Here is a 10,000-nt window from a genome sequence, read left to right as displayed (position 1 = left end):
TCTCTGCTTCTCCTGTGTAACTTCACATGCCATGTGAAGGGGTATGTTGAAATTTTCAGTTCTGACAGCAATGACTTTAAGTGTGTGTCTGTGTATGTGTGTCACACATCCTGAATGGCTGCCATGCCTACAAAGGAATGTCCATAGCACGTCATGCCAGAGTAGTGCATCTCATGGTGAAGACATATCAAACCATTGTCCACCCTCAATAAGAATGTGCAAACATTCTCAGGTAAAACCGTCCATCCACCCACTGGTCTTCATATCTGGTAGCCATGGACACACACACACACACAGGTTGGTAAAACTTGGGATGGTCAAAAAGAGGGCTAAACAGCTAGCAAAGTACTGTGCCATCTCTGCTATTATTGGCAGCCACCACATATGAGAACTGAGTATTGTGCTTATTGAGTGATACAGTGAAGACCTGCTGCATGCCACTGGTCCATGGGGTTGCTTATGCATTGTACTGCATCCTTAACATTTGTGTCCCTGTACCATTTCCTTCATGTGGACATAAATAAATGGTTAAAATGTGTGTGTGTGTGTGTGTGTGTGTGTGTGTGTGTGTGTGTGTGTGTGTGTTTGTTTGTGTGTGCTGTGGTCTTGAGCTTTCATCTCATGAATTGTCCTGATAAAATCAGAGAAGTCTCAGACGAAACCGTTGACCCAGATTCCACCTGATTCTGGCACTCCACTGGCCCAGATGCGGCCCAGATGCTGCCCAAGCTCAGCTGAGGGGTGGAGGCCCCATCGTAGCGCACAGTAGTGTGTGCGTGTGTGCGTGCGTGCGTGTGTGTGTGTGTGTGTGCGTGTGTGTGTGTGTGTGTGTGTGTGTGTGTGTGGAGACTGATGAATGGAGGCCCCATCGTAGCGCACAGTAGTGTTTGTGTGTGTGTGTGTGTATGTGTGTGTGGAGACAGATGAGTGGTGTCGGGATGTGTGTGTGGCAGCGGGCTGTGTGAGTGTGTGTCAGAGCAGTGGGATAAAGTCTAGAGCTTCTCAACTTCTGGAGTTCTTGGAGTGTACGCCTGATAACTAATAGACACACATCCACAAATACACACTGTGTGCACACTCTCTTGAGTGTATTTAGTTGTTTTGAGAGTCTGTGTGTGTGTGTGTCTGTGTGTGTGTGTGTGATTGAGCTCAGAGGGCAGTATGCGATGCCACCTTCAACCCTTATACACTATCAGATCTCTATCAGCCTACAAGTTATCTCACTTTCTCTGTGATTCTCTTCACTCTCTCTCCCCCCCTCTTTCTCTCTCTTCCATCTCTTTCTCTCCCTCATTCCCTCTCTCCCCTCTCTCTTTCTCTCTCTTTCTCTCTCTTCCATCTCTTTCTCTCCCTCATTCTCTCACTCTCCCCCCTCTCTTTCTCTCTCAAACTCAAATTCAAATTCAAAGGGGCTTTATTAGCATGACTGTTTGGTACAGTGTTGCCAAAGCTAGTGTTACATATAACACAGTAGTATCACAAGGAAAAGAAGACAGAGATACAGCATACAATGTAGAAACATGTGAGCACAAAATAGACAGTAGTAGAAATAATACTAGAATGATAGGTAGGGGTGTGTGTGTGTGTGTGTGAGAGAGAGAGAGAGAGAGAGAGAGAGAGAGAGTGCGTCTGTATGTGTGTGTGTGTGTGTGTGCACATGTGAGAACATATGCTTGTGTGCATATGTGTCAGTTTGACATTAGGTTTACTTAAGTCATGTCCCTCAGGTTGTGACATTTTAAGACATATTGTGCTGCCAGGGCAGCAGAGGGCCCTTCACCAAGAAGTATGGCCATTTTATCATTGTCTTCAATGTCTATAAAATTTGGTATGGTTTGCTGTAAGTTTATGAAAAAGGTCTGTCTTAACATGTCATATTTTTCACAGTGAAGAAGAAAGTGCTCCTCTGTCTCAACCTTCTCTGTCTGACAGTGACCACATATCCTTTCTTCTCTTGGCAGCCAGGTTTTTCTGTGTCTGCCTGTTTCTATTGCTAGGTTGTGGTCACTAAGCCTGTACTTGGTCAGGATATGCCTCTGTTTCGTATCCCTGACAGAGATGAGATACTCTGCCATTTCATAATATCTTTTTAGGAGCAGATAGGAATTCATTCTACTTTGGTTGGTAGTTTGGTTTGTCCAATGCTCTAAATATTCTTCTTTTGCTTGATTCATTATTTTGATGACTCTAACTGATGTTTGGGAAGCAGCGCTGGACTGAGCTTGATGTTTATTAATTGTTGTTATTGAGTTAGTTAACTTCAGTACCAGCTGGCTCAGAGGACACTTTTCAGGGTTCATCTCCTGGGTTTTTAATGCCTCAAAATGGAGTGAGTTCTTAGGACTGCTGTTCAGGTGCATCCAGAATTTTAAGGATCTTTTCTGAATAGGTAATGCCAATGGAAAACGACCTAATTCTGCCCTACATGCATTGTTGGGTGTTTTTGATTGAACTTTTAGCATTGATCGGCAGAATTCTGCATGTAGGGCTTCAATTGGATGCTTGTCCCACTTTGTGTAGTCGTGCATGCTGAGTGGACCCCAAACCTTGCTTCCATATAGCGCAATAGGCAGGATTATGCTGTCAAATATTTTGCACCAGATTGTAATTGGGATGTTTATTTTGTGAAATTTTCTCTTTATTGCGTATAATGCCCTTCGGGCTTTTTCTTTTAGTGCATTCACTGCCATGCTGAAACTTCCTGATGCAGTAATTACTAGACCAAGGTAAGGGTACTGCATTGTGTGCTCTAGGACGGTGCTTCCTAGGCTGAACCGGTCTCTGTGTTCCTGACACCTGGGCTTTTTTTGGAAGATCATAACTTTGGTCTTCGTTGGATTTACTGTCAGCGCCCATGACTGACAGTACTGCTCCAGCAGATCTAGGAGCTGTTGCAGTCCCTGTTGTAAGGGCGATAGAAGAACCAAGTCATCGGCAAAAAGCAGGAATTTGACCTCCGTTTCTTGGAGTCTGAGTCCAGGGGCTGTAGACTGTTCCAACTGCACCGCTAATTCGTTGATGTAAATATTGAATAAAGTTGGACTCAGACTGCAGCACTGCCTCACTCCTCTATTTTGTGTGAAAAAATCTGTTCGTTTTTGTCCAATTTTTATACTGCATTTACAATTTGAGTACATTGATTTAATTAAATCGAAAGTTTTACCCCCTACACCATTTTGCAAAAGTTGGTAGTATAATCTGTCATGCCAAATCGAGTCGAATGCTTTTTTGAAGTCTACAAAGCAAGCAAATATCTTTCCATTTTTTTTGTCTTTTACATGTTTATTGACTAGGGTGTAAATGTGATCTGTTGTGCGGAAATTTTTAAGAAATCCAATTTGATTTTTACTATTGTGTGTTATTGTGTTCATTAAGGAAGGTTTGAATCCTGTCATTCAAAATACAATTAAATACCTTCCCCTGATTACTGTTCACACAGATACCTCTGTAGTTATTTGGGTCCAATTTGTCACCACTTTTATAGATTGGAGTAATAATCCCTTGATTCTAGGTGTCAGGAAAGCAGCCAGAACTAAGGACAAGATTGAACAGTTTGAGCACAGTTTTTTGTAATGAGGGGGTGCTGTATTTTAGCATCTCAGTTCTGATGCTGTCAGGACCGCATGCCTTTTTGGGTTTTAGTGATTTAAGCTTTTGTGCCAATTCTTCTATTGAGATGGGGTAATCAAGGGGGTTTTGATTGTTTTTAATAATAGATTCTAAATTTTGTAGTTTTTCTTTTATATGGTTCTGATGTGGGTTTAACTGTCCAGATGGTATTTCACTGTACAGATTTTTGAAGTGCTCAATCCATGTTGTTTCATTTTGAATAGGTAGGACCGATTCTTGTGATTTGGTTGTGCTCAAATTATTCCACATCTCCCAGAACTGGTTGTTGTTAATGGAGTCTTCAATTTGGTGTAGAATTTGGTTAGCATGCTTTATTTTTTTTTCTGTTAATTGTGTGTTTGAAGTTTTTCAATGTTTCACAATATTTCATTCTAAGGGCTGTGTTTTCAGGCTGATGGTGTTTTAGGTTTGACAGCTGTCTCAACTGTTTTCGAATACTTTGGCATTCAGAGTCAAACCAATCATGATCTTGATTTTTCTTTTTCTGTTGGGTTTTCCTTACTAGTTCAGCCTTGTGTGCTGACTGTTGGAAGATCATGTTCAGCTCTTTCACAGCCATATTTATACCAGTTGCATTGTTAGTGAACTTTTTATTAGTAAAATTAGTAATATGTTCAGCTAATTCAGGTGAGTTTAGTGCCTGTGTAAATTTTTCTGAGCTGTTTGGAGTCCATCTGTAGGTCAAATTAAGTTTATACAGCTTATTGGACTCTGCGTTTGTGTTTCTGGATTCAGAAATCATTTTCAGAAAGACATGAGTTTGATTATGGTCAGAAAGAGCAGTTTGCTGCCTGACAGTGAATGCATTGAAGGAGGAGGGGTCCATGTCAGTGATTGCATAGTCAACTACACTGCTTCCAAGAGATGAACAACATGTGAACCTCAACCTCTCTTTCTCTCTCTTCCATCTCTTTCTTTCTTTCTCTCTCTTCCATCTCTTTCCTCTCTTTCTCTCCCAATTTTCAATCCTCAATTTCAATGTCATTACTCAGTGAATCAGTGTTGCCAAAGCAAATCTGAATTAGTGAAACACACTCAGCACACAGTGAACACATAGTGAGGTGAAGCACACACTAATCCCGGCACAGTGAGCTGCCTGCATCAACAGCGGCGCTCGGGGAGCAGTGAGGGGTTAGGTGCCTTGCTCAAGGGCACTTCAGCCGTGCCTACTGGCCAGGGTTCGAACCGGCAACCCTCCGGTTACAAGTCCGAAGCGCTAACCAGTAGGCCACGGCTGCCCCTTTTGGCTGAATTGATGGAAATGTTGGTTCCTGGCTGTTCTGAATTTACTGCATACGGTAAGAATGTGTTTTCCATCTTCTACTACTCCCTCACTGCACTGCACTATAAGCTGTCCTCCCTAGGAAGCCATGTCTGCTTGTGTCCTGCCTAGGAAGCCATGTTTGCCCGTGTCCTCCCTAGGAAGCCATGTTTGCCTAGAAAGCCATGTCTGCTTGTGTCCTCCCTAGGAAGCCATGTCTGCTTGTGTCCTACCTAGGAAGCCATGTCTTCTTGTGTCCCCCTTAGGAAGCCATATCTGTGTCCTCCCTAGGAAGTCAGGTTTGCCTGTGTCCTCGTTTGCTTGTGTCCTCGTTTGCTTGTGTCCTCCCTAGGAAGCCAGGTTTGCCTAGGAAGCCAGGTTGGCCTGTGTCCTCCCTAGGAAGCCATGTCTGCTTATGTCTTCCTTAGGAAGCCATATCTGTGTCCTCCCTAGGAAGCCAGGTTTGCCTGTGTCCTCGTTTGCTTGTGTCCTCGTTTGCTTGTGTCCTCCCTAGGAAGCCAGGTTGGCCTGTGTCCTCCCTAGGAAGCCATGTCTGCTTGTGTCCTCGTTTGCTTGTGTCCTCCCTAGGATGCCAGGTTTGCCTGTGTCCTCCGATTTCTATGGCTAGGGAATGTTCCCTTTGCCTGTAATATGTTAGTAATTTTCTTTGTTTGTACTCTGTAGTTTGTTTTGGACATGACACTGTGTTTTGGAAACACATTCATGTTTAGCCATTTTGTTTAGCCAATATTCGTAATACTCATCTTGTGTTGTGAGAGAAAAGTTTGAGTCAAAGAGTAAGCTTTGCCTCTGTCATGCCCATTAAATGTAGACCATATTTTGCTATCAGGTATTAAAAGGGGTGTCTCTCTGGGTGGTTTCCTCTTTTGTAGAAGGGCACTGTAGTGACATGCATTGGTGTTGGGAAATATTAAGTGCTAATGAAATTTGGATGTTCTTTTCTGTATCTCAGTTAGAAGAGGTAATCGTCCAAGTTCTGCTCTGCAGGCAAGATTTAACACAAGAGTTTACTCTCTGTCTCTCTCTCCTTCCCTCTCTCTCTCATCTCTCATCTCTCTCTCCATCTCTCTTTCTCTCTCTCTCTCTCTCTGTCTCTCTCTCTCCTTCCCTCTCTCTCTCTTTCCCTCTCTTCTCTGGGGCCTCTTGGCACTGAGTGGGCGGGGTTTCTGCCTGTCATTCATCACACGGCTGTCCTAATATTTACGCCCCAGCCCGAGCTGTCATATCTGCACCCAAATATGGCACTCCACGCTCCACACACACACACCCCTCCCTCCCTCCCTCCCTCCCTCCGTGTCCATGGCGGCGGTGCGTTGGTTGGGCCTGATACGCTCCATAAAGGTGCTCTGGCGCAGGAGGTGCAGCCATGTGAGTCTGTCCGTACGGCTCCGAGCCAAGCCTGTAAAAGCCATTTGTTCCAAAACACTATATCAGTCAGAGCGCACGGGTGGAAGTGTGTGTGTGTGTGTGTGTGTGTGTGTGTGTTTGAGGAGGGGGTACTGTGAGCTGACATCAAACCTCAGTGTTGCTACAGAGTTTCTTGCAACTGTCACTGAAGCCAAGCACAACACAACACTGGGGCCAAGCACTGCTGTTTGGGGGGGTGAAGTAAACATCTGGATCGGAGAGGAGGGGGAGCGTGATGCTTTATGCACAGTGCTCCACGACTGACGTCAGTCTTCTCCTGCTCCCTCTCACAGAAATGAGCATGAGGAAGAGGAAGAGAGAGAGAGAGAGAGGGAGAGAGATAGATGGAGAGTTCCCCTTCCTCTCCTCCCTCTCCTCCTCCTCCTCTTCCTCTCCTCCCTCTCCTCCTCCTCCTCTTCCTTTCATCCCTCTCCTCCTCCTCTCCTCCTCCTCCTCCTCCTCCTCCTCTCCTCCTCCTCTCCTCCTCCTCCTCCACCTCTTCCTCCTCCTCCTCCTCATTCCATCCCTCCCTCTAGTTCTGCTGCCTGCTCTACTTGGTTTGTTCTTCCTCTCCTGTTCCTCTTTCGTTTTTTCTTTTTTTCTTTCTTCAGTGTGTGAGTGGCGTGCACGCATGTCAGAGGCATTAGCTCACTATGCACACACACAATCCACGTGCAGCTCCCATGCTTCGCCTGTCAGGACCCTTCACTGTGTGTGTGCGTGTGTGTGCGCGCGCACGTGTGTGTGTGTGTGCGTGAGTGTGAGAGAGAGAGAGAGAGAGAGAGAGAGAGAGAGAGAGACGGGGGAAATACTAGAAGAAATAGAGAAGAAAAGAGAGAGAGTTTGGTTGTAAGTGGGTGTGTGACTACGTGTTAGTGGGAGGGGTATTGTGTTAGGGTTGCATGCCCCAAATACCCTGACATTGTGCAGGCATACTGCCGCTGGGAAGACCTTACCAGATGTGGCCATTCACACACAAACAGCTGGAATGAAGGAAGAGCGAGCAAGAGGAGAGAGAGAGAGAGAGAGAGACAGAGAGAGAGAGAGAGAGAGAGACAGAGAGAGAGAGAGAGAGACACAGAGAGAGAGAAACTGGGGAAATACTAGAAGAAATGAGGTCGTATTTTATCTTGAGCTTGTCTTGACTGTGTGGCAGTGAGTAGAGATTGAGGAAAGAGAATATGTGAGAAAGCTCTGACCTATTTACCAAGTTCCTCACTGCTGAGGGACTTTTATTATGAAGTCATGAATATTTCAGTGTGTTAAGCCTGTGCCGTGTTGCACAGGGAGAAACGTGTGATTTAGCGATGCTTTATCTGGGTAACACAACAGCTTTTTAAGTGTCTCGCATAAAAAATAAATAAAATAACAGCCAGTAAATCCCACGGCCTGATCAATGGCTTCAAACCAGCGATTAAGACGTCAGAGCAACATAAGTTCAAGTGAAGAAGATTTGGATGAGTTGCCTTGACTATTTTATTCCTCAAATCAGAGAGTACACACACACACACACACACACATACACACACACGCACACAAACACACATATGCACACACACCTAGACATACACACACACACATGCACACAAACACACATATGCACACACACCTACACACACACAAACAAACACACACACACACACACACACACACACACACACACATTAGCAGGGTCCAAAGGTCAGGGGACCCCGTCCAACCAAATGTAATGTGTCTTTGTTTTATTGTCGAAGAAGTCGGCTTAAACACACAGAGCATTTGTTTTTGTAGCAATGACAAATAACCATTAAACTTGTTTATTTGTTTTTGTAGCAATGACAATTAACCATTAAACTTGTTTATTTGTTTGTTTGCTTGTTTTGAATGGTTGATGCTTGATTACTTGCTATTGTTTTGAAACAATCACTTTAAAAAACATCTTGGAGCTACAGTGTATGCGACTGACTTAAGTAACTTCTAGTTAGTGCTTCTAGTAAGTTCTATCGTGTGTAGCTCTTCATGTCCAACCCTACAGAAACCTCACAGGGACAAATACGGCTGTCTTTGTTTTTTAAACCCAAATGCATTTACTATACTTGGACAAAGACAAAAGCTCTTATCTGTGATATCGCTACTCACTCTGATAGGTGCTGAAGCAGTACTGTACTGTGATATATCTACTCACTCTGATAGGTGCTGAAGCAGTACTGTACTGTGATATATCTACTCACTCTGATAGGTGCTGAAGCAGTACTGTACTGTGATATATCTACTCACTCTGATAGGTGCTAAAGCTGTACTGTGATATATCTACTCACTCTGATAGGTGCTGAAGCTGTACTGTCATATATCTACTCACTCTGATAGATGCTGAAGCAGTACTGTCATATCTCTACTCACTCTGAGAGGTTCTCAGCCTCAGCTTCTAGACTCTCACCACCCAATTAGTTTGGATTAAATGGAGGACGAGTGACCGATCATCTCCATCACTGACTTCTCCTGGTTGGCTGCCATGGCCAGAATAGGCTCTTATTGATAAAGATTTATGTCAGCCAACCACCACACGCCATTCACCCCATCCCACTCCACACACACACACACACACACACACACACACACACACACACATTAGCAGGATCCAAAGGTCAGGGGACCCCGTCCAACCAAATGTAATCCATCCGCTAGTTTCTGGACATGCACCATTAAACCAGCCCATAGACAGATTTACTGACATACGCACAAGCACACACACAAGCACACACACACACACCAGACCATAGACAGATTTACTGACTGCATTTGGCTGGCTTCACCTTATGATTGGATGTTTTTGCTCATTGGCCCATTCACACACACACACTAACACACACATACACACACTAACACACACACACACACACACACATCACTCTACTTGTTAGCACATGACTCATGCACTCCAGCCGCAGCTGCCAGTTAGCTGGATGATACTAATCACATGGGAGTGAGATGCTAGCGGCTAACTAAATCAACAGTAGAATTGAAGTAGCTACCATAAGGTAGCAATGTCACATGGGAGTGAGATGCTAACGGCTAACTAAATCAACAGTATGATTGAAGTAGCTACCATAAGGTAGCAATGTCACATGGGAGTGAGATGCTAATGGCTAACTAAATCAACAGTAGTGAATTGAAGTAGCTACCATAAGGTAGCAATGTCACATGGGAGTGAGATGCTAACGGCTAACTAAATCAACAGTATGATTGAAGTAGCTACCATGAGGTAGCAATGTCCTTTCAAATGAATGGGCAGATAAATGCTAATCTGACACTTTGCCATACCTGTGCAATACCACTGCTGTCAGGTGATAATGGCTAACTACATCAGCAAGAGAAGTCATGTGTGTTTGACAGCATTCAGTGGGGATGGGCATGACATGCTTGTTTGGTGCCAAGATGAGGGTTTCCCTATCGTGATGCAAAATGCACAGAAAGTACCGGGCGAGTGTGGTTGTGTGGCAACAGTCAGTGACAAGGATGGAAGATGCTGCTACTCTATCTCTCTCTTCCATGAGTCTATGAGATCCTTTTATGGACCGAAGTCTATGCTTAACAATGTCAACGTCTGACTAACAATGTCAAACCATTAGGACGTCGGTCTCTGTGGCTAATAATATCTGCACCGGGAGCTCAGGCTTGCTGATCGCGTCCACCTGCACCGCG

General features: G+C 44.5%; 1 long non-coding RNA gene across 1 annotated transcript; it reads left to right on the top strand.

Annotated features, from left to right (window-relative positions):
- The first annotated feature begins 1,509 nt into the window (after positions 1-1,509).
- Positions 1,510-6,396, top strand: LOC121709373. The gene is made up of 3 exons (XR_006031932.1): positions 1,510-1,577; positions 3,677-3,681; positions 6,367-6,396. It is a non-coding gene; the product is annotated as an uncharacterized LOC121709373 (long non-coding RNA).
- The last annotated feature ends 3,604 nt before the right edge of the window (positions 6,397-10,000 follow it).

Source organism: Alosa sapidissima, chromosome 5 (genome assembly GCF_018492685.1).
Source record: "Alosa sapidissima isolate fAloSap1 chromosome 5, fAloSap1.pri, whole genome shotgun sequence".
Lineage (NCBI taxonomy): Eukaryota > Metazoa > Chordata > Actinopteri > Clupeiformes > Clupeidae > Alosa > Alosa sapidissima.
The sequence above is the reverse complement of the archived record's forward strand: the minus strand, read 5'-3'. Positions and strand labels throughout refer to the sequence as shown.